This window comes from Pseudopipra pipra, chromosome 3 (genome assembly GCF_036250125.1).
Source record: "Pseudopipra pipra isolate bDixPip1 chromosome 3, bDixPip1.hap1, whole genome shotgun sequence".
In the NCBI taxonomy this organism is placed as follows: Eukaryota; Metazoa; Chordata; class Aves; order Passeriformes; family Pipridae; genus Pseudopipra; species Pseudopipra pipra.
In genome coordinates this window covers 2992309-3017571 of record NC_087551.1, presented here as the reverse complement: position 1 = coordinate 3017571, position 25263 = coordinate 2992309, and the positions used below count along the sequence as shown (strand labels likewise).

General features: G+C 42.7%; 2 long non-coding RNA genes across 3 annotated transcripts in view; both read left to right on the top strand.

Annotated features, from left to right (window-relative positions):
• Positions 1 to 25263, top strand: part of LOC135412331 (uncharacterized) — a 274161-nt gene that overhangs the window by 19583 nt on the left and 229315 nt on the right. Inside the window, exon 1 of one of the 2 annotated variants that reach the window (XR_010429582.1) lies at positions 6499 to 6631. The exons of the other annotated variant lie outside the window; for it this stretch is intronic. This is a non-coding gene — a long non-coding RNA (uncharacterized LOC135412331). Of the gene's footprint in view, positions 1 to 6498; positions 6632 to 25263 lie in introns of those variants that run through there. 2 annotated transcript variants of the gene reach the window in all.
• Positions 11654 to 17790, top strand: LOC135412462 (uncharacterized). Its single transcript, XR_010429658.1, has 3 exons — positions 11654 to 12570; positions 15972 to 16073; positions 17316 to 17790. It is a non-coding gene; the product is annotated as an uncharacterized LOC135412462 (long non-coding RNA).

The window sequence follows — 25263 nt, the reverse complement described above, 5'->3', positions numbered from 1 at the left end:
ACATGTTCCTCCCCCAAACTTTGTATTTCTCTTTCTGTACTTTCTGGTTTGGGTTTGTTTTTTTCCATTGACCACCGGCTATGACCATATGGCTTCTCTTCTGTTTTCCTCTGTGTCTTCTACCCCTCCTGCTCTGAACATATTATAATGTTCACAAGACATTTTAATATCAGTTCTGGTCTTGCCTAGCAGCACAAAACATCTTGTGTATTTGCATTTTTTAGTTTAATCATTATCTTAATAATTTTGGGCAGTAGCCACAGAATCTTTTTCTCTCTGTCTCATCTCATCCTTAAAGCAGCAGTTCATGCTTCTCCCTACCATACCCCACAGTTTTAAACCCATAGCTAAGGAGTGGTTTGAAAGAGATGACAGTAAATCTGCCTGTAAGACATGTTTCAGAATCTCTTGTTACTCCAGTCCTCTTTGGAGCAGGCCTTCAACACTGACAGTGATTAGCCAGGAGGAGCTATCAGGCTCTAGCTAAGGACACCTGGAAATGCAACTCCTACAGAGGGATGAGCTGGCGTTAAACAAGTTCTGAAGATTAAAATAATCCCAGGAAGCACTGGATTAGCAGGGGAGCCCTCCATCTTCTGTGCTCTGGCTACAGCAGACTCATTTCTTTTTTTTCACATTAGTTATATCTTAGGTGATATAGCCCAGGGAGGCAGCGTCCCCATTACCATTAATCCCATCTTTTTTCCAGCTTGATTTTTCTGGTCGTGGGGTTAAATTCACTCCCGTTAATTCAGGTGTAGTTACACCAGTTGTGCCTGGGCCAGGTTTGGTCCTGAATGTCAAACTCACTGTTAGCATCTTGGGATTACCTCATGATCTCCTTTGTAATCCTTTTACAAACATATTTTCTTTTCAGCTCATGACAAACCTAATTAGTGGTGTTTTCAGTAAATAGGAGTACCTGTAGCAATAGTCCTTTTTCAAATACAGATTGACCATGATCTGACATTAATTTGACCTTCCATAGCACCTCTCAAGAAAGTATGTTGCTCACATTGATTATCAAACTTCCAAAAGTTTGATTGTTTGATTGTTATTCCTGGTTTAGAAACAAAAGGGCTGACAGTCAGAAAAACCTTTTCAAAATCACTGGAAGATTTAAAAAATATATCTAAACTGTCCTAGCTTTAAGACCTTCTGCCATATTTCCGAGACATCTACCTTGGCACAAATTATCCAGATGTTTTCCTTGTTGACAGTCCTGTTCTTCACTAGCACAATCCCATTGTTTTTTCCTTGTTCGTCTTCCTTTAATCTTCAGCCTTAAATATTCCAAAGAGTTTTCCTTTACTGTCCTGATGAAGGTTGAGAAAAATCTCAGACCAGCTCCAACTGACTTCTTCAGCTTTTGGAAAAGTGTGAGCACCCTGGAGAGGAAGAAACACCTCATGATGCATCATGCAATGCTGAGATTCTCAACACCAAACTGCTGCATCTTACCCTCTAATATGACCTCACACCACAATCTGTTGCAACAACCACCAAATGCAATGAAACTCTCTTCTCCTTTTTAGATGTTACTTGCTGTCCTTATTTAGAGAGAGATCTGGCTTCAATTATTTACATAAAAGTTGCTGGGTAGAGTTACATACCAGACAAGGCTGACTTGTCACAATCTTTTAGAATTGCCTTTTTTGTTTCTTTTCTTTTTTTTTTTTTTTTGGAGGAATCCTAATCTTTTTCCCCTTAGAGAAAATGATTCGTAATCATAAATGAGCACTTGGAAAATGTCACCTCCAGGTACTTCAGAAGAGGCCTTGCAGGCTTATGAAGCTACAGAGGGATTAGATAATGTGACATTTTTTTCTTTGCTCATTTGTTTTCTTGTTGTGGAACAAGAGCTTCTGCTTCACTCAAAATGAGGGAAGAGCATTCTGACCAACTGTGTGGAAAAAGTTCATCTTTGCTTGGATACTCCATTTCTGGGTTTTGTACATGTTGCACAATAATCTACAACGAAAGCAAAATTACACTTTTCCTCTTTAATGGGTTTGAAAGGGTTTTTTTTTCACATCTACCCTGTTCTTAAAGCTAAACAAGCCTCCTATTCAGATCATACGACTGTTTGGACTACAAAAGATGCTTCTTCATGGATTATGAATTTGCTTAAAACTTCTTCCTTTTCTGTAGCACATTTATAACTCCTTGGCTTGCTCTCCTCCCCGGAAACTCTTTATTTTGTATCTTCAGTGAAATATACTGAATTAAGAATAGGTTTGGGGGTTTTAATTCCTTTTTTTTTAATTTGTATGTGCTGACAGTAATTGTTTTCTGAGGGTTTGATTCACAGGCTTTATAAATCAATTAGATTTGGAATACAAATCATAGAAAAGAGGACTGGAGGGGGTATCAAGAGATCAACTGATCCAAACAAGACCTATTGTATCTATTTAATTTCTGACAGATGCTTCTCTAATCTCCTCTTAAAGAGTCACTGGTTTTGCTCTTAAAAGAATGTCCTAGTGCTCAAGTAATTTTCCTGTTGTGTCCATAATTTCTTGTCCTGTCCACTTTGGACAGAGAACAAAGCTGATCCCTTCCTCTTGGAAGGAACCTTCTTTATACCTGAAGACTCTTTTCCTGCCTCCCTCAGTTTCTCTTCTTGAGGACCAGCACCTCCATTTATTCAGGAGTCCCATAGAGTTTATGTTTCTCCAGTGTAAGTTCTAGCTGTTGGATGTCCTCTTTGCCTCTTGGCACCCAAAAGTGGACACAGAAGCCCACCTGAGCCCTGCCAGTGCTGATGGCCTGGTGCTGGGGAGGAGCCACACAAAGGGCCAGAGGTCTTGGATGTGACCTGCCCAACCCGTGTTCAGCAGACATGGGTGGCTTGGGGCTTTTCTTCTTGCTCTGCCCATAGCTGCTGCTTCAGATTAAGGCTTCTCTGAATTATGCCAGAAGCAATCAGTCAACGTTAACATGTTCCAGAAGCCAAATCTGCCTGTGTGTGGGAAACTTAACCACGTGCTTTCTCTAATGTTGGCCAAGGGAGATGGTATAGGGCTTCTGACACCTGGGAATTAGTCTGCTGATTAGATCTTTCACTGGTGGAGCATAAAATACTTCCCCCCCATCCTCACCCCGATGTATTTTCTGTAATTTAGTTGTTGATAGCTTGCAAATATCTCAGTGCTATCCCTTAAGCACTTCTGAGGGAATGTTCATCACCTGTTTTTCTTCAAATTGCTTCAGAAAGACCAAAGGGGAGCTGACATGACAAATCATAGGGTAAAACAGATTATTAGAAGCAAGAAGGCATCCTTCAAAATGCTGAAGTTGTGTGTTCAAGAATGAAAAGGGAGGACAAGGCTCACAAATCTTTAGGAGCCCTTTGAAGGAGTCCCTGGGCATATGAACAAAGTGATCTGGGTGATATGGTCCTCAAAGAATTCACAGAGGCATTTGAAAAAGTGCTTCAACCAAGGGTCTCACAGGAAATAACCTCCATGAGTTTCGTGCATGGATAAATAATTGTTTAGAAGGTAGGAAACAACAGAGAGGAATAGGGAGGTCATTTCCACAGCGGAGCTTGGCAGAGGTCTGTGCTACAGCCCATATTGTTCAGTATTTTCATAAATGTGCTGAAAAACTGGGATGAGCAATAAAATGATGAGTTTGGAGGGGAACGCCAACTTATTCAGGATAATAAAGGCAAGGGCTGACTGCAAAGAACCGAGGAAGTGCCTTTTCATACCATGTCCCTGAGCAGTAGAGTGGGAGACGAAATTCAGTGTGGTTGTAAAAGCGGTGGGGTGAAAGTCACAGCATTGCATTGATGATGATGAGCATGGAGTTGAATGCTATCACTTGGGAAAAAAAGATGTGGTTGTAACACTGAGCTCTGACAGCATCACCTCAGTGCTTAGTATTTATTAAAAAAAAAAGCAGACTTACTGTTAGGAGCTATTAGTAAAGTAATACAAAACAAAAGAGGAGACACTCTTCAGCACTTTAGACATCCATGCTTTGCCCACATCTTGAATACTTGGTTCAGTTCCAACACTTCAGACACAGCAGGAGTGGAAAAGGCATCGAAAATGAGTGATTAGAGTCAGAGAATGGCTTTGTATGAAGAATCATAAAATAGTCTAGAATTCTTTAGCTGGGAAAAGAGAGGGGGTATGACGGGGGCTGTAAAATGATAACTACTAGCATTGAGATGAGGAGCAGGGAATGATGGTTCATTGTTTCTTCTAACACAAAGTAAAGGAACATCAAATAAAACTGATGAGTTAGGCTTCAGAGCAAAAAAAAAGTGTTGCTGCTTCATGGCACACATAACATATGCAAGGAACTCCTTTCTGCAGGGTGTTGTGGATGCTGGAAATTTTCAGATGGTAAAAAGAGCGGCTGCTCAGATTTATGTGACAAAAAATTTATCGAGGGCTGGTGCATGCAAAACCACTCTGGCTCAGAAAAATTCTGTGCACTGCAAATTGTTAGAGGGTGGGAGTGTGTTCAGGGTTGTATTATTGTACAGGCTGGTTCTGTTCTACTCCCCTTCCCTGGGTATCTGCTGCTCGTGACTGTTGGAGTCAAGTCTCTGGATTTGCCTTTGGCCTGATACGATGCTGCTGCTGTTACATTTGCTCTGTCCTTCTTACAGATGTTCAGCCATTGTGGATCTTGCTAGTTTTAATGAATTGTTTTCGGCGGTCAAAGCAAATTGCCCACTTACTCTCAAAGAAATCCAGCCAGGATAATGAGATCTGGCAATTTCAGGAGTGTGGCAACGTAACCTAGAAGTGAAAGAATAAAATAATTCTTAAAAAACACGCAGTCCCCTTTAAAGGATTAGTAGGAAGGGGGGGGGAAAATGCACCTAAACAGCCATATATCAGAGCGGCATGTAAAATGTCCAGCTGAGGAGTGTTATTAATGAAGTGGTGAACTTTAAGTCCATGCATAACATGCCTCCAGTAGGCAGGCTCTGATTTCCAATGCCTGGGGTAATCTAGCAAAATCCAAGCCATATCTTTAATGAACAAGGTAGGCTATCAATCAACACGGAGATGACACAAGCATTTCACACAAACCCAAAACCCGACGCCCCCCCCACCCCTAAAACCAAGGCCACTGCAATGCCTCCCAAGGCTGCCCGTCCTCGCCAGGCAGGCAAAGAGTCATGAATCTGCATGTGACTGTTAAAGGCAGAGCTGCTCCTAAGTAGGTGGTAGTTATTTTTAGCAACTAGTTTAAATTGTTCCGATATTGAATCTGCACCGTGCAGGGGTAACATCTTTAAAATGCAATTCTATGGTAGGTGGCAACAATCAAACTGAATTACTGACATTGTAAGGAAATGAAAAGTCAAACTGCTGACCATGTGTATTTTATGGTATTTAATTAAAAGTAGATAACATAGTGTGAATGAACCACAAATCAGATAAAAATGGCAGTATATTCTCATATTTAACACATATTTGACTTGTGGTTGCTTGACAATTTACCAGAACAGGTCTATGACGGTCTCCAAATATAAAATCAGGAGTGTAATTAAAAATACTGCAGGGAAGAAGCAATATTCAGTTCAACCCTGAACTACGTTAATCACAGCCACAGCTGTATCACTTCCATTCCCTTTAACAAGAACCTCATTTCTTCATTTTTTTTTTTTCTTTTTTTTTTCTTTTAATAAAAGAGGGAAAAAACGTCCAGGTTTTTGCTAAATCAGAGTGTTGGGTTTAAGAAGTTTAAAATGTGGGGCAGGGAGGAAGAGGAGGGTAGCAGAGGCAGAGCAGAGTTTGTTAGGAGCTGTGGTGCAGCTGCCTCAGCCTGGGGCTGTGCACCAGGGCTGTGGCTTCTCCTCTGCCTTTGGCACAGGCTTTTGCTGTGACCTTGAGAGATTCATTTATTGCAGCCTGTGCCACAGCTCCTTCTCCTGTAAAGCAGAGCTATCCTTGCTTTCTCTCCCTATTCTTGTGTTTGGCTAATAACCAGGAGAGTGAAACCTTGATCCCAGCCGGGCACTTGTGCAATAACCCCGTTGTTTTAGGGACATTTAGCTGAGCTCTTCTCCTGTATCACCCTTCACACGTGTGCTGTCTTTTTGCTGCTGGAGGTCTGCAATAAACAAGGAAACACAAGTTGGACTTGGGCTCCCGCTGAAATTATCCAACCCAAATCTGTGAGGCTTTGCTGGGCACACAGTGATGGTACTGGAGTTCCCAAGGGGAGGTAGCTCTCACAGCCTGACAAAAAAAAAAGTTGGTAGCATGCATCTTTTCCCTAGAATTTAGGTAAAAAGTCTCAAATTCTACTTGTAACTTCAGCTGAAGAGGCAGCTCTTAGAGAATGAGTGCTTAGTCTCTGTTTGTTTGATGTCTGTCAGCACAGCTTCCAGTCAAAAAAATAAAGTTGGGAGCTCACTTCTTAGCTCTGATATCTGCTCCCCACCCCCTACAAAATGCTGTTTGCTGTTGTGTGAAGCCCTGGTTGATTTTCCTCACCTATCTGTATTGCTTTCTTGTTTTCACCAGCATATGCCAATATGTTGCAGTGTGACCCAACTGAGGGGGAAGGAAAAACCTCCTCTGTGTGCCAGTGTGGGGAGTTTTTGCAGTTGACTCCATCTCCTGGAAATTCTTGGGAACCAGAGGGTGAAAACCAGGTAAAATGAATTCATGCACATTCAATTAGAAAAATACTATTTATTTTTTTTTTTAACTTTTTGCAATTGGAAGTTGAGTTTTGCCTTTTCAGTTATCACTGTACTACTGGGGCTTCCTATGGCATCCAGGGATTTGTGCACAGAGGAGCTGTGTTTGGGACAAGGACTAAATAACCTCCTCTCTTTGGGGGAAGAATTCATGAAAGGATTTCCATGTTCTAATTCCCATTTCCCCCTCTCTTCTGTGGGTTACAGCTGATTAGGAGAGAGTGGGATTTAGGTTCTCATAGCAGAATCCTATTGTTTAAATCTCACTGCTATTATTTTTTACTGTGGGAAACATTAGTTGACATGGAATTGTAGTAATACCCACTAGTCTCCACAGACATTGTTTATTCCTTTGGAAAAGGCTGTTCTCCAGTTTTATGTGGAGTTTCAGAATTTCAGAGACTCTTCTGGTGAAATTTTCTTGCACTGTGTACAGTATAACCCAATGTTTCGTATCCCTCTGTTGCAAAGCTAATTGTAGCATCATTTGTTAACTAGAGAACAAGACTATTTCTTATCTATTTTTAAAATTGGACTTTTTAGCTTATTCTTGACTTCACTGCCTTGTAGCCTGAGCGAGCGTAATGCAACACAATGGACTTGCAGGTAATCAATAAAAGCTTTGGAGGTCAGAGATGGCATTTGACAAACTTACACTCGTGATTAAATATTCTGCTGAAGGAAATACTTAAAGGGTTTTTAAAAAGGTAAACTCAGAGCTGCCCTGATGACCCTTACTCTGTGCTGTCATGTGGAGAAAGTGGCTCTGGAGTTCCTTTTTGGGACGACAGAGTCACTGCTGGCTGCACAGGCTGCCTGCAGTTTGCTCCCACTGCGGCCCATGGGAGGCTCCTTTTGACTTCAGTGGGGCCAAGATCTCACTGAGCTTTAGAGGTGTAACCAACCCACCTGCATGAGGAGCCCTGGTCCCCCTTATCTTCTCAGTGGAGAGAAATTATTACAGAAATTCCCTGGAGTTGATGTCTTAAGAAATACTGTGTGCAAGTTGCATTGCAACAGGTTGCTCTGCTACAGCCCTATGTATGTGATGGTCAAGATTGACTTTAGACTAAAGTTATCAAAATGGTCCCACTGAGCAGTAGCAGTGAGAGCAATTTGGTGTGTGCCTGGGGCAGAACTGGGTCTGTGTTCCTGAGAGGAATCTGGCTAAGGTGACACACCCCAAAACCGCCTTGTGCCAGTGAGGGAAATCGGGGGATTTGCTTCCAAATTTCACGACTGCTCTGAAACAAGATGCGAAGCACCAGTGCCCTTTCTGTCACTGCAGGGGCACAGCACGGTCTTATAAAATCCAGGTGTCCTCGTGTGTGGGTGGTGGTGCCCCTGTGCTGGCACTGCTGAAGGTTTCCATACTGCCATTGGGTGGGAAGCTGGGAGGTGCTTTGCCTGCTGATAGCTGAACTGAACAAGCTGTGAGTTCACTGTATTTGAGCTTTAATTCTGTGAATGAGTAGTGCAACCACGAGGTCCTGCTGGAAGGGCAACAGGTGGCTCGTACAGGAGGTACTAGAGCAGTATCCAAGTATTTGGCAAAGGGGATAGGCACCTCCAGGAGTAATCATCATCTCACTCTCACTGTTGTCTGGCTGTGGACAACTATGGCTAGGAATGATGATGGTCTGTCCATGGGAATTTCTCTTTACATCACCTAGACTCCCATAGCAACAAATCCTTCTAGTTGGACCTCTGTGACATCCTTCACCCCAAGGGTTCAATGACATGGAGGGAAGAGCTAGAAATAAGAAGACTGTCTCCTGACTACGTGGCAGTGAATGATTTGGGCAGAACGAGGTTGGTTAAGGTGGAGGCTGATCAGGACTGGAAGCAATAATAGTAATAGGGAAGGATGACATGGTAGCAACATTAGGAAGCAGCAGCAGCAGGAGATGACGTTGGCAAAACTTTCCCTTTCTAGAAGTTAACTCCATGAATTTTCTGAAGTCGGTTGTAGGCACTTTTGGGAAGTGATATTTGGGTGACAGCAGAACGAGTATATTTGTGGCGTGGCATCCCAGTATGCCACCGAGCAGCTTGTCTCAGTGGAAGTAAAATGTGAGGGAAGTACATCATTTAGCACCGAAAACATTTCAAAAGGACATGAGCCAACAGACTCATAAAACTTCTCTCTCCAGATGTTCTCCCCAGAGCCATTAAAATAGGTGGTCTTAATATTTGCTTTTTGATCTTCAGCATGTTACCTTCCCAAAAGCCAGCAACCAAACACATGATTACATGTGTGCCCAGAGGAGTATCTGTGCTGGGGCAGCAGGAGTGGGGGGCACAGTGACACCTTGTTTAGTTTGCCACTCCATTTCCCTCCAACAAAACTAGCAGGCTACCTGCAAATGTACCTTGTTTGCAATCTGCATGCAGAGTAGGAGGCTTCAAAGCTCTTAAGGAAATGCATTTCAAATGTTCTTCCCGTTATAAAGCATGCAGCCATCCAACCATGTCAGAGAAATCCGTAAAAACGAAGATGGGCTGGTGTAAATCAAAAAGTGAGGGTTGAATCCTGAGAGTTTCCCGAGTGCAGAAAGTGTCACATCCAACAGGACGCAATATATAATGAGTATATACCGCACCGGTTACAGGAGCATGACAAATGGCCTCGCAAGCGCCACACAGGCTTCATTTATACTGTTTCCTTTCTGAGGCGGGATGGTAACTCTGTAATGTCTCCAATATTTTGTTGCTCTATTGAACCTCCTCCGCTCTGAGAGGAGAGACAGTCGAGTGTGTTACACTGGCATTCTCTCTGGTATAATATACCAGATCCATAATAATTCAATAACGTGAGAGCTCAGCTCTAGTGTTTGTTGGAAAGGATTTACTTTGCTTTCATTGGGATAATTACGACTGATTGTAATAAGTACGGATATAAACTCTCGATCTTTGCCTTCAGAGCCACAGACTGCAGGTTACTAAACACAAGTTGAGGACAATTACAACTCGGTTCAAAGGCTGGAGGCTTCAAAAAAGGTGTGGGGTGTTGACTCCATTTAGTAGGTTATAATTCCACACTTTTTATTCTCCACTGTTTACAATTGCTCTGAAAGTTTTACTTGCACAGATGGTTTCTGGGTTCCAGGGCAGGGCAAGTGTATTTTGCAGCATACCTTGTAAATCCCAACACAAACTACTGTGGCAAGGGTCCTGATAAGAGCTCACAGCACCTTCCTGCTGCCCTGCGTGCTGTTTGGATAAATAACCAAAACAGGTGAACGTGTGCCAAGTTCCTGAGTGGAAATTAGCTGGATTTCAAGCATCTTGATTATTTCGGGGGACAGAGCCTAGTATGACTTTTTCTGAATAGAAAAACTGCAGAAGAGCTGCAACTCTGGAGGACAGCAGGCTCTTCCCTGGGCAGTGCCTCCTCGGCTCCCTGAAATGCTGTGGAAGCTGTGGGTTTTTGAGAACAACGGTGTTCGGAAATCCTGGTATCTGTGACTTCTCACAGCCCTTTGCTTCCCTGAATCCGCTGGGATGTGGTATCCTCAGTTTTCCCTGACACTGCAAACAGGTTGAAATGATAGATGAAAGGGGAGAGGAGAGCAGGACAGAGTTGTGAGTTAGTGCATTAGCCTTTCACTGCTGGAGTCCAGGGTTCAGAGTCTTCCTTTCAGCAGACGTAAAAATGGGTTTAATAATTTCTTTCCCCATCCTTAGTGGACATTTGGCAATATCATAAAACTGATGCACAATTTGTAAAAGAAAAGCCCAAGTCTCTGGAACAGGAAATGAGTTGCGGAATGAAGGCAAGGTAGAAGGCAGAGAGGCGTGGAGAGATGTGCACAACACCTTCATCTAGGTAGTTCTAAAAAGCCCACGCTTGTTATACACCAAGTGCACCCACTAATTAAGGAATAATAAGGAAAAAAAAAGGTAGTTGAAAAGCCTGACTAGTTTTTCTTTGGGAAATGCATTAGACAATTGGAAGGTGCACATAGTCCTATTATTCAAGTTAATTTACACTCACTCTCCTAGCCCACCACAAGAATTTATGAACCTGGAAGAGCTATAAGTCCCTTAACAAAGTAAACAAACTGTAACTCAGCCTTGTGTTCTTCCAGAGACCCACCACCTAAGGGTTTGGGTGGGTTTTTTTTGGTTTGGGGGTTTGTTTTTTTTTAACTAAAGGTGAGGAGATGATTCAGTATGTGGTGCTGCGTCTCTTTTCTCAGGGGCAAACAATTCACATTACTGCAATTAGACTATCAGAATATTCAAATGCACAGTGAACCTCAGCAAATAAAATCCCCCAGCCTTCAGCTGTGACTTGTCTTTGTACGTATGAGGAGTCTCCACAGAGAAGGAAGCACGGACCTGCTGGGCTCCTTGTGAGTGGCTCAGCCTTTCCCGAGTGGCTCCCATCCCCCGGGTCCAACAAATCCAGAGCAACAACAGGCGGAAGATTAAGGAAGTGTAACTAAAACTATTCTGATGTCAGGCCTCTATTTTAATCTCCTCCGAGCGATCCGGAGCGTACTCGTTAGTCCGTACAACGTGTCGTCTCCTCCTGAATGTGTGAGGCACTTAAAGAAAGAAAGTTTTTCACACTGTATACCAGACGACCTTGATGTGATAGACTGCAGGGTTTTGTGACACTGCACACTCAGTGCTATTCAACACTTTGCCTGAAAGGGAGGAAGGAATGGATTTATTGACTTGTGACTTTGACTCAGGCCTGTGTATCAGGACTGTTATTATGTGGAATGATTAGGCTGCAGTGTCAGGGACAAGTTAAACTAGAACAACAAAGGACCTCCTTAACCTTTACCTGGACACAAGGCCATTCATAATGACTTGCATGGTTTGGAAAACTAAGTATATCTTGCAGCACTCAATACTTCTGCAGCCGCAGCAAATGAACAGAAATGGAAAAGATGGATTGCTGAAGGAGATGAAATGTAATTCAATTCTGCATAGTCCTGCTCAGAATACCGAGTTCAGGTCCGTGTCAAAAAGTGGCAAAGGCATCATCTTTTTCTTCAGAGTGAAGTAGGAATTTTAGAATTGGATACAATACGAATCAACCCAGGATTCTTATGGGGTTTTTTTTCAGGTGGTATAGCAAATAACACTGTCCATGAAGGAGATTTCCTCATGTGAAGTGTACATGAAACCATAATTAATGCTAATAATAGCTGGGTGCCAAATGTGAAGAGAAGGTCTTCAAATGGCAAGGGGAGTCACTGCCACAAAGCTGGTGGTGATTGTGGTGACACTATTCAGGGATCCCCATCACTGTGTGTGAGGAACTGAGTATCTCTCTTGTATCTAGTGCTGCATAAGATTCCTGATGTAACAGCCTGTTTCTTGTTTTATATTAGATTCAAAATATTGCCCTCCTTTTCTTAATGGTCATTATCAGAGCACATTAAGAACGAGTCAGTGGATTTTGGATGGCTGGAATCTCACCCCTACTTAAGCTGATGATGGTTTTGTCCCTGTTTTCAGGTGCTACCAAATCAGGGCTCTTTGCAGGACTGAGTGCTGGGCTGTGGGTGTTGCCTGGGAGAGTGCTTCACCTCACAGGCTTCTCTCCTTCCCAACAGTGTTTTTTGCTGGTATCCAATGGTGGAATCCCGGGCATTTTCCCATTTGTGAAGCATGGCAAAGGCCCTTCTTTTGCAGGAAGTGGTTGTATAAGGTGCTGTAAAAGTGTCTGCAGAAAGAAATTAAAACAAGCAGCATATGATATGGGAGTTGAAGAAATGATCCAAAATAAGTGTCTTAGCAGGGGTATGAACAAGCTGCCTGGGGAAGGAGAGGCCAGTTTCTGATGAGATGCATTTGATCTCTGCAGCACTGTATGAACTCCTGAACTCGGTGCTCCCGAGTGTCCCTCAGTTGCAGAGCTTGGAGAAACCGTAAATAGCCTCTTGTCTTTGCTCCTGTCTAGCACAGGCCACCTAAAGCTATGGGATAAAGAGAATTCTTCTTCTCTTCTGCCTTGATGTGTGTGATGAGTGGGAATTTGTGTTTCAAGCTAAACATACCTGCTAGGTTTGAAAACAGCTGCCGTATTGCATCCCACTTTAATTTTTAAAGTGCTTGGTAAAGCACATCATTTTCATGTGGGTGTAAACTGCTCTCCTGGTTTATATGTTTATAGTGAGGCTTGCATTCGGCTTGGTGCCTTGAAAAGCACCATCACCTTTATCCATCCCTTCTCCTTTACTCTCTTGTTTCTCTGTGAGCAGAAAAAAGCCAAATGTCACCCCAAAATCCTCGGTCAGCCTAACGCAGGTGAAGCCACACCTCTCAGGGGCAAGGTCAGCTCACTGGAAGATTTCAGCTTCTTCCTCCAGTGTCCTGGTTAGACCATTGTCTGCAACCATAGATGCTGGGTCTGTTTTAGCTGTTCGTCAGCCCAAGACACAAAATCTATGGAGAGGCTGTTTCTCTGTGCTGGGCAAATGGCACTTCTTGCCACAGGAAGGATGTGGGGTGAACCTCTGGCAACTCTATTTCACTTCAGAGTTTTTGTTTTCTCCCCCCCTAATGAATTTAGTGGGACAAAATTGCAGCATCTCTTCTGTTAAAAGGTGTTTGTTACATTTCATGGGTGTGTATTAATTTTACAATGACTTCATTTCCCTGGTGCCATTACAAAATAATTCTAGTTTTTGTGATGGCTGCATCAAGATTCAGCCACGGGTAGGGACGCTGTATACACACTAGAAATAAAATTAACAATAGGAAGTGAAAAAATCTTTGGGTCAACCAGATTAGTATTAGAGGTAGACAAACTACAATAGCTGAGGTTTGGTTTGAATTTTTTGCTGCTTACCTGAACTCAGGTCTTCTGAACCAGGAGTTTCAAAGAGATGCTCTTTACCTGCAGGCTGTGGAGCATCATGCGTGTATCTGGTATCCATGTGTAGTCACTCTCAGAGGTTTGTGGGGTTTTTTGACTCTTGCATTCCTTTTTGCTATACAGGAATTTTACTGCTCTTTTTTATCACCCCTGAATTGATTTGTTGAAAATATTACCATCAGGTACTGTCTTTGTCTTTTGAGCTGGTTTTATGCAGGTTCTCCAACATCAGGGAAATACAAGGGTTTACTCTATAAGCCTTTATTAACTACTCAGTCCCTTGTTTAGCCAGTGAATGACAGTGAGTTTTCCTTTGTCATTCACATGCTGCTTTCATTTTGTCATATCAATATTGCAGCAAATTAATTAAGTCCTGCTCGGTTTTTCGTTCATTTAGATCGGAGGGCAGGCTGTCTAACATTTCTGTAGGAGACAGGAGGGAAGGGCACCCTTTCACTGCTCCCAGCTCTAGGACTGTCTCAGCATGCCTATGGCTAAAACCATCTGGAGCACATCTCCCATTCTCCCAAGATGTGGGCTTCACACGTGAGGGCCTCTTTCTCTAGGAGGCAGGATTTGAAGGTGCTGGGTGGGATATCGCGTGACGGGTTTTCGTGAGCAGGATCCTTGTTCTCGTTGCAAGACTCCCAACAACTCGCCTTTTGTTCAAACCAGGGTAAAGGACATCTTATCTTGGACAATTACAATCTCCTAAAATTACAGGCATCTGAAAAGAAGGGAGAACCTAATATCACATGCAAGAGCCAGCAGGGCTGTTCAAAGAGGATGAGAGGTGCAGCATGTCCAAAGTAATGCTGTAAAAGGAAGAACTTTAGGAGATGCTGCCAAATGTTTCTTTCCAAAACTGCAGGGTTTGGGTTGTTTTACTCAGAACCATTTATGCAGAAAGAAAGTTTGGTGTTTGTGTCACTTATTTTTTTTTCCTGTGTAAAATTGTAGGAAGAGTAAACCTGCCTTCCTATTTTTAAGTGAATTATAGTTTTACTGATAGCTCTTGAACTGTGATGATCTTAGAAATTTTCCAGTGATGTGGTTGCCCTGCAAAAGATCATGGCCAGCAGGGAGGGGAGTTCCTTTACAGTTTTGGTTCTCTTAGGATCAGGCTTCTACTTCCAAAAGCTCGTGGTCTCTGCAGGCACCAAAAGATCAGCAACCTCCAAACGATTTCACACAAATCACCATTCTGTGTCAGAGGAGGGGATGTTCAGAGCAGCATATTAAATATAAGGCAGATAAAGCATCCCACACATGCCAGAGTTGGCAGATTCCTTTCTCCTGTTTTGTTCCCAGTTAAACATTGCATGTTTGTGACTCTCACTCTGGACATACTTTTTGTTTAAAAGGGATTAAGAAAAGAAGCCAGCAGGGTGAAGGAGAGGAAAGAAGTTATCAAAGGAACTACTGAGGGAAAGCTGAGGGAGGAGGAAGACATTGAAAAGAGCTAATGTTTTTATCCAAGAGATGTGCACAGGTACTGACTGGCTGCAGGTTCCTGGAGCTGCTTGGGTGGGAAAGGCCATGCCTACCTAATTTTCCAGCCTTTGGTTCCCCTGACAGCCCCACTACTGGCTGCAAGTAGAACCTGCCTGAGGTTATGCTGGCTACTAAACTCCCCAATTCTGGCACTGAGCAATTACAAGTACAAGGTTAAGAGGAAGGATAGGGTATTGGTTATGGGAGTGTCACCTAACTGATGGCATTATCTAGTTGGAACATCAGCAAAGCTCTTCCCAAGCTGCTCCAATAATAACTAATGTGGTTGTGGCCTGGCTGAACACTGAGCCTGGCTGAGCCATGGGCAAACTGGGCTCACTGGTCACTATGGCAGCAGAATTTGCTCTTTTTCAAGGACCTCCTCTTTCTGACACCTAACACAGGACACTGAGATGGAAGGGATGTTGAGGAAGGTCATTGTGCATATCCCTGCATGCTGAAGCAACATCTCCTGCACCTCTACCAAGAGAAACTCCACGTGGCTCTTGCCAGTCTCTTCTAGAGCTCCACTGTTCTTGCTCTTGGAAAGGCTTTTCCTGATATGTGACTCACACCTTCTTAGCTGCCAGCTTTTTCTTGTCCTTTTGGTCATGGGCACGGAAAACAGATTGTTCCCTTCCTCTTTGCTGCAGCCTTTTAAACACCAGAAGACTGTTATCATGTCTCCCCTCAGTCTTCTCTTTAGAGCAAACAACCCCACTGTGTTCAATCCTTCCTCACAAGTCATGGTTTTTAGACCTCTGATTGTTCCCCTCCCGTTCCTCTGAACTCTCTCCAATTGGGCCATGCCTTTCGAGAGGAGTGAAGCCTGCAGGAGGACACAATGCCCTGAGTGAGGCCTCCCTGGCACTCAGCAGAGCACAAGCGTTGCTTTATGAGTCTTGCAGGCTCTACTTCCATTTAAACATCACAGTCTATCATTTTCCTTTTTCTCAGCTGCTTACTATTGTCGTCGCACATCCAGCCTGTGATCCACAGCCCCCCGTCCTCTGGTTTCTTTTCTGTGCAACTGCCAATTGTTCCCTCTTTGCTGCTCAGGTAGGTTAATGCACGGGGTAGATGGAGCAAACACCTACTCCATCTCCCCCTGCCCCCAAATCCACTTAATGTCAATTTTACGCTCTTCCTACTTAATATTTGAATCTGCACATTGAGGGAGTGCTGAATATCAAATGGATGGGAAGAGGTCCTTATTAAAATAGCTAGGAGAGAATAGCATGGCAGGTACACAGCAGTAGTACATAGGGTTTGGGTTTAGGTAGTAAAACATTGGACTTTGCTCTCATTGATGGTTCTTTGAAAATCGAAAGCACTTAAGCTACAAGAAAACGAATGTAAACTCCCAGTTATCTCTTTAGCAATTCTGGGTGATTCCCTTAAGCTGATGTGTCTCTTGCACTTGGTATTTTTTTTCCTTTTCAGAGGTAAGGCATATTCACTGGGGTTATTTTGGGTTGGGGACAGCTTTCTGTGCCATGTGAGGACGTCTGTTCCTCCCTGGTGCTTGCTCATGACTGGACAATACAGATGATGGGGGAAAAGAACAATTAGCTGGAGCTTTTGGCATATATCATTACTGGGCCTCCAAGCTGGTCATTCCTTAGCTCCTGCTTAGTAGTTTTACCTAAATAGGTTATTTATCTCAAAATCTTTCCTGAAAGTTATAGATCGTGCTTGGAAGCACGAGACATCTTCCTATATTTTTCTGTAAGCAGAGGAGTAAATTTAGGGGGAAATTTTTTGTGTGCACTCCCCAGGCAGAGAACATGAAGGTTCAGCTTCGAGGTGCTTGACTGAGGTGATGGCTCCTACCAGGGGAGTCAGCACATCAAAACGTTGCTTTCTCTGGCAGAATAATGGAGATCTGGTACAGCACCTTCTAATTTTTCAAACAGCACAAAGTGCAATTCCAAATTAACCAGCACACCTCCACCTTAATTTTTCATTTTACTTAACCTCTCTGTGTCTGTTTCCCCATCTGTAAAACTGAGATAATACTTACCTACCTCACAGGGATGTTATGAGGATTAATTAATTGATGTTTGTACAGCGCTTTGAATATGCAAAGCGCTATATGTGCTAAGTATTATTATTTAGTTTAAATGCAACTGAACAGGTTTTGAATGCTGGGAGAGAGCTCTGTCACTGACACCAATCTATCACAATGTGGCTAATGACACAGCTTTGGGGACCAGGCAGCCAATTTTCTTATTCTGTGCCATAATTAGCCAATATCAATAACAAAAAAAAAACCCCAAACAACCCACCACACCTTTGCAGGAATTGCAGGGATTGACCACTACGGGATCATGGCAGAAATCCCCATCTAAATACCTCACAGTGGGATCAACCAGTGGCAAATGGATCACCCTCAAGAATCAGCCAGCTCAGATGGGAATGAAGAGCACGTGTAGGGCTGGAAGAAGACTGTAGCACCCTGTGGAAAAGGAAGAGCATTGTCTGACTTCAGAGCAGGAATAAAGGTAAACAAAATATTTGGGGGGTTGTGTGGGGGTGGTGTCCAGCCCAGCTTTTGCAGACAGAGCTGAGGGCAGCACTTGCCCCCCTGCATGTGTGCAGAAGCTCCCAAGCCTGTATTTGTTCTGGTGTGTTAATGAGCGACAGCAGCCCCAGCGACCAAGGGGACTGTCTAGCTGGAGATACAAAAGGCTGGTTAAGAACTGGTAATATGGGGTCTGTATATGCACTGGGGGAGAGGAACTTCATCCAAGAAATACAAGGAGAAACTCTATAATTTTTCTCTTGGCTGCAGATTTATTTCGGTTTTAGTAGTTCTTATTCAAATTCATCAGGGGTAATTAATGAAAGATATAGGAAGGCCAGAACACACCTAGAAACCTCTGTTTGTAGCTTGAATTATGTTGAGCTGTTTGGTCTATTGGTTCACTACCTCAAGCCTAGTGCAGTATTGTCATCCTTTGCTTTACAACACAGTCATTATATCCCTAAACCACATTGTGATACACTGTGGCTTCTGTTTACGACTCCCGAAACTCCCACTCCATATATCACCTGCCATAAAACCCATCAAACTGCTGCTAGTAAAATGGTGCACAGTGGTCTAAGTAGGAGCCAGGCAAATTGTGTGATACCCTACTGTGGTTAATGAGAGTGAAAATGTGGTTAGGATTTTATTCAGGCGATGTTCATTTGCAGGGCCATTGTAGTGAGGTGGCAAAGAAAAGAGTCTTTTGTTAACCTGAATGACAATATATTTTCTATTGTACGAAGTAGCTGAATGCAGAGTTTGCCAAGTTACACATCAATTGTAAATAAGTCAAACTGTGACCTTGAATGGCTACATTTTTATTGCTTGGGGGTCTTGAAAACTAATTAATACACTGAGATGTTATAGCGACCATATGAAACCTGTTACCGGATTTTAAGCCATTGCGGAACAGTTCAGGCCAGTCGTTGACAACTACAAAAAAAATATAAAAAGTAATCTGAATGTGTGTGTGTGTCAGGAAGATTTTTCTTTTCCTATTTTCTCTTTGAGAGCTGTTGGGGCGCATGTGCCATTCAATTGTTTGGAGTTGTAGGGAAGCAGAAATTCCAGCAGAGGTGTGGTCCGCGCTGCAGATCCTGAAAAGAGACACCGAGCGCTGATCCAGCTGGGTGGTGATCCTGATTTAACCAACATTTTTGGCCCCTGAGGCCAAGGACATACTCAGCTGCATCCCAGGGCTGTTTTGGCCTTAACCCAGGGTATAAACCTTTCCCTCTCCTACTTGCCCTTTCCATCCTGGTTTATGAAGGGGCTGGATGTGGGTATGTGCAACCAGCATCTGGGCTAAAATTAAGCATGTGATGAAAAAACCCTCCTTGTTAAATCCTGAGTGGTGTAAAAGTTGTCAAAGCAATTGTCAGTTGATTGTTTTCCACAGTGCTCGTCATGTTTCTGCTTGTAGTTGTCTCATTCATTAAAGTGCAATGTAGTTCTCTTGTTTGTAGTTAGTTCCCCCCCTCCCCATTTTTAATTACAAGACCACATCTTCAGTGCTATAGAGCTTGAATACAGGAGAGCTGAGTTTTTTACTTTAGATTGAAATTTTACATATATTTTGCCTTAGGTAAAAAGTTGATTTCCCCTCCCTAGCCAACGGAAAGTAAATTAAGGAAGGCGTGTATAACAAACCCAAAGTTTTGTAGCTGCATTGTGTGTTTTTTGACTGTTTCTGCTGTTGTACAAAAAAAAAATTACATTAAATTAAAAAGGCCTATTTATAAAACAAACATTTTGTAGGCAAAAAGGAAATGCAGCCATAATAAAATTGTCAGTCTCAGCGGAATGACTGTATTGTGCTGGGCTTTCGAAGAAAATCAGGCTGGCTCCTTCAGAGGAAATCTGATTTCAATTTAAGAGTCTTATTGAGGAAAACAGCACCACAAAAGGGGAAATTAAACCATAAAAAGTGCATTAAGATAATGTTAAGGATCTAACTTACCACCACAAAAAAACCAAAGGCATCTGAAGTCGAGCTATAGGAACTTTCTCCGTCGCACATCCTCCTGGGTGGAAGTACAGCAGCTGCCCCCAGAAGGGTGGGAAGGGACAGAGGAGGTGTCTGTGAGCTCTGCCGTGGGGTGGTTAAGGTTAAGAAAGGGATGATGTAAAAATGGCACCTTCTCACTTCACATATCATCCTCTTTGTGAATTCTGAGTCACAGCTGCTTAATCCACTGACTGAAAGAAGTTTTCAGTGCTTTTTTCCCCCTGGCTAGCTTAGTGGAACCTGTAGAGCCATAGAGAAGGAGCTGGATTACTTTGTGGCTCATGCACCACCAGGAGATTAGCTGATGAAAGCTCTGGTCTTGCAGTCACTTCCAGGGGTGTGGAGATGTATTGCTTTCAAGGAGAAGCAGTTCAGTTCAGCAGTGGGACTTCCTTTCCATAGGGGTTAGGCTGAGAGCTCTTTCCAAAAGGATTTTTTGTTTTAAAGCTGAATAGTGTGAAAATCTGTAAGAAACCAGAAGACATGTTAATTTGATACTTTTATGGCATACGAGTGTCTTTAGAGTGGCTGATTTCAGGCAGTTGTGGCTACAGGGGGGTGTTGAGTGGTTTCAAGGTTGTGCATGTCCTGTTGAAATACAAGCCACAGACCAAAGGTTACCTGGGGAGTGACCACGTTGATGGTCTGGCCCATGGAAAATAATTTTTGTCCTCTTTCCCTTTCTCAGGGGAACGTGTCCCACTGCCAGGGTGGCCAGTTGGTCTGTAAGATGTTTATCTCCTCCCCAGGCAGACACAGGCTCGTCCTCAGGGCACCTGCTGGTGTGGGAGCGAGTGCTGTGCCACCTGAAAATCCCAAATGCTTTGTGGTGCCTTTATGATGCATTTCTCTGAGCAGCTGACCCTCACGTTGGGTTAGCTCTGCTCCTGCTGATATCCCTGTTGGTCCTGTTGGTAGCTCAAGGAAGTCCTTCTCCAAGCATTTTTTCATCCCAGAAGGAATGCTGCCTATCAGAGTTAACTGTGTCTCCTTTTTGAGCCTCCCAGCTGACTTGCACAGCAGGGAAGTGTCATTTCAATTTTGTTGTGAGGAAACCATGGAATAGAGGGATCAGGTGGGATGAGATTGTGGGCTGCTGGGTATCCCTAAACTGCATGGACCCCCTGATCCAGCTCTCTCAAAGTGTTTGCTAGAATTTGGGAAACACGAGAGTGCCTTGTGGAACAGCTACTGGGAAGGGTTTAGGTGTCTTAAATTTTGCCATGAAGCAGAGAATCAGATGGTGACTTCATAAGGTCTCTTCCTGCTTTTAAAATGCTTTTACTAGTATTGGATTTTATCCAGGTTTGGACCTGGAATATACCTGTCTTAGCTGGGTCTCTCATCCATATTTTGTGAGGAAAAGCAAACAGGTGTTTGTGAATAGGTAAAAAAGGCGAACTCAAATAAAGGCACCACTGCCTTGGAGGGCAAGATGATGGGATGGATTTGCACACAAGAGACCCCAGCCTCTGTTGGGTTTGGAAACTCTGACCCTGTGTCTGCATCACCACTGATGCAGTTTGTGTGTGCCAACAGTCTCTCTTCCACGTGCTTCCTGCACTAGGGAAACTGGTGTTCCGTTCTGTCCTGTCCCAGTTTGTTTGGTTCATAAAAATAGGACCTGCAGCCTGCAGCTGCTGTGGGAGTCAGACTCCTTAAGTGGCAAGGGGACTTCTGGCAGAGGGAAAACTGGAGAGCTTGGCAGAACCTTTGTGCATCTCGAAATCGCAGGAAGTTTTGAAGAGAGCAGAAACATAAACAAAAATAAATAAAACATAAACATAACCCCCTAAACTGAAACATACTCATGCATTTACAATCATCAAAATCCCAGGTTAGGCAGATGAAAGTCATAGCAATAATAGCCCTGGGACATTGGCTGGTCTATTCTATTATGTAAAAGTCTTGCAGCCTTGTAATGGTTCCACAGATTAAGAAGTTCTATGTAGCAGCTCTAAATATTTCTTCAAATTAAGACTTTCTGCTTCTAACTGAAATCTCTGCTGAATACAGTGGTATAATAGGGTGCCCTGCTCCATCTGTGTAAATAACACAGAGAGATTTTCTCTTGTTGAAATACCTGTGTTGAGGAAAAAAAAAAGCGGCAATAACTTGAGACTTCAAAGGTCTAACTTCAAAAGATTTCTTGCATTCTGGTTGACAGGACAGCATCTTATGCACACATGCTTTTTCACTGCTAAATGCCTTAATAATGAGCTTGGGTTCAGGTTTTGTGAATCAGAGCCAAGTAACTCTGTTTTATTATATTTGCTGGGAAATGAACTAGCTCTGGGTAATTAGGAAGGCAATTTTATTAGCATCTATTTCATAAAGATTGTTTTTTAATCAGAGTCAGAACTTACTAGAAATGATTCTTTTATTTTTATTGCGCAGGTCCCCTGAATGGTGCAGGCTGCCATGGGTCTTAACCCATAGCAAACTCTGCCCACTGAAGGCAGGAGTATCACTATTAATCTGTAATGATGTTATAAAATAACCCTAGGATGGCAATCCTCTAAATAACGCTGCAGAAGCTAATAATTACTGTAGTGTGCTTTATTGCATGATGCCACCCTGGGGCTAAATTATCACTGTCCACTCATTCCTGCTCCAGAAGGAGGACAGGACCTAAGGAGCCTGCTTTCCTCTGCACCTCAAGACAAGCTGTGCAGAAGCAACAGGAACCATCCCAAAGCCAGAGGGAGAGCTGAAGGATGAGTTAGGATCAGGGTGTAGGGGTACAAGGGCAATGTAGGGACCAGGAGAAAAGATTTTGGGTTGATTCTGTACTCGGTTTTAATTTCCTGTAAGGACTTGACACTAAATTAGGATGAAGCAGTGGGAGGAAGGACCAGTAGGGCATCTTTTCTCACTCTGGAGGTGCTTTCTGAGAAAGGGGAAATGCTACTGTACTCACCAAAGGCCAAAGAGCTGATGGTTTTGTTCACTGGGCAAACCAGAGGAAAAAAAAATCAGGCTTAGGATACTCATGGTGGCAAAACCCATGTCCAAACCTCTGCTTGCTGAGACAAATAGGAAGAGAGATTTATATTCATCTGAATGAAAAGTTTTGGTTTCATTTGTAAATCTTCCTCTATTATTTAACATCATCAAATTTCTAAGCACAAAGGATATTTGAAAATGCGAAGTTAAACCACTGCTTTTTGAAAGTGTTTTCAAAAAAAACCACTTTGAGTTTTCTGAATGTTTTAAATTCTTTTTTCCAAATTTATTTGATGAACTTTACCTGAAATTCCAAATATTTTTGGAATCCCTGGAATTTCTTTTTATTTTGGTCAATGAAAGAATAATGACTTGAAGGTGTTCTCAGGTGCAAACATCTGCATGTCATAGGTGGGCAAAGTCAGAGCTTTTGACTTGGAGCTCTGTGGTCACTGCTGAGCAGAAAGGACTTGGCCATGACCCATCCTGGGGCTGGGACACATTCTGATCTAGGAGAGTAATTAAGGCAGGTGTCTTCTGCAAAATTTACACCTCCACTTGCGTTCTTATTGCAGACAAACTCTGGGCTGTAAGCAGTTGCAATTGGATTTGGATTCATTCTTGTATCTGATTTTGTTTCTTGTGAGAATAAGTTCACACTGGATTAGTAGTAACAAAGGAATGGGTGAGAAAGTATTGGAAAGAGTGGGAGGATCCTTCATGCAAAAGAAGGAGTGGGCTGAACTTCCAGAGGTGCTCAGCAGGGCTACCCACGTACCTGCTGCCTGAGCACAGCCTGCCTTTTTGAAATAACAGGCATCTGGAAAAAGGCAATTACCTGCCTGGCTCCCTCATCACCAGGGTTTTGTGAGTACAGTTATAAAGTTTCTAAATTTGGTCCCATATAGTGCCTCTCTGGAAAGGAGACAAGAGCTGGGAGGAGAGATGTCCCTTTTGGTTTGTGAGTCTGGGCAGAGAAGAGAGAAATCACCTTAGTGTGTGCTCAGCCACTTCCAGGGAAAAGCACCCTGTACCAAATCTGGAGCTTGACCTGAACCTGTTCATGTTTTGGAGGCCTTCAGGGAGTTTTTGTTTCAGGCCAAATCAGTATGAGATCAAGGAGAAAGTTTATATCAGTTTTGAATTGCCTGAACAAAGTAAAAAGTTTTAGGACTAAAAAGAGAGAAACATATGTTACACATGAGAAAAACATCTTATCAGGAGGAATATGGAGAGAGTGAAGTGACTAACGATGAGGTTTCTGAGACTTTGCCACAAAAATTTTATAAAAGGAGCTCCTGAAAATCTTTCAGATGGTTGTAGAGTGATCTCATTCTCCAGGCAGAGAAAGATTATAAGCGAGGGTATATTTTCCAACTTTTTTTCCCCCCCATTTATACTTTACAAAGCTTATTTCATTTGGACAAAATAGTTTAAAGCTCCTCAATTATCTAGATGTCAAAGCTCATATCTCAAAAGAGGGATTCAAGCCAAAGGCCTCAGGCAGGGATGCCTTCTGTCTTCCTCACAGTCCGTGGCCTCATTTGGTTGTACTTGTGGTCCTCCACAGTTGTTGGTTGCAAACCCACTGGGTGAAGGTGAAGGATAAATGCGTGTAAGAAAGAGGAAAGAAGCAAATCCCTTTTCCCACTGTGCACACAGCAGGGACAGCTACTGCTGCCTGCTTCTCCAGAGTTTGAGTGCTTAACTTTGCATCCCAAATACAAAAGTATTTTGGTTCACATATACATACATACATGCATATATATAAATATATATATATACACACCCACACACGAAGAACAGCAATCAGTTTTATTCCTTCGCTTTGCAGTCATCAGTAAATTTAGTATGTTCATGTGAATAGTTTAAAGAACATGTCCTGTGATCTAAGTAAAAAGGAAAATATATCCACAAGATGATCCAGTGTGTGTAAAAATAAACATCTTGATTGCTCTTACACGCTCCCCTTTTTTGCAAGCAAAGAGAAATGCAGAAAAATTGCCACATTTCATCATGTAGGACAAGGGGGCCCAGGTGACACCCTGATCAGGTGTGCATGCATAATCATTCCCAAAATAATCACCCTTTTGAATAATTTCACTCCAAATATTGCAGCTTCAACTTATTCTCTGTGAGTGACTCATAAATCTTTGCCGTGAATGTGAATCAAGTTCCAGAGCCGCGGGCTCAGGAGCTTGTTGGATTTATTCAACTTTAGTCTTTATTTATAGACATAAAAGTGTATTATTGGTTGTAACATCCAAACAAAGGAAAACAGATTGTAAGCATCCATTAACATTTTCCCAAAAGGGAAATGTGGAGTTTCTCCTGGGTCTTTCAGTCTCTCCCTTGTAATATTAAGATGATGTCATAAACTCATAATTACTTTGTGATGCTCTTATGTACTCTGTAGTTGCTTGTGCAGAGATGGTTATTTATTTTCTGAACAGAAAAACTGAACAATACAAACAGGTGGAAGGAAGGATATCGGTCTTTGGTGGTTTAAGATTTGAAGGACCCCAACATTTTTATTTCATCCTATTGCAATGATTTTCTCTGGTGTATGCAGGGACACAGGTGTTTTATGTAGTATTATTAAAAAAATGTTTCATTAATATTCAGGTATGGGATGCAAACATTTTATATCCACTTTATAATGAGTGGAGCAAAGAGCAATTTGGGGAGTAGTAGTCCTCGGGAAGCGGAGTCTTTATTGTCGAATTGCTCCAGGTTCCTTCCAAAAATCTCTGTCTGAATTAGTG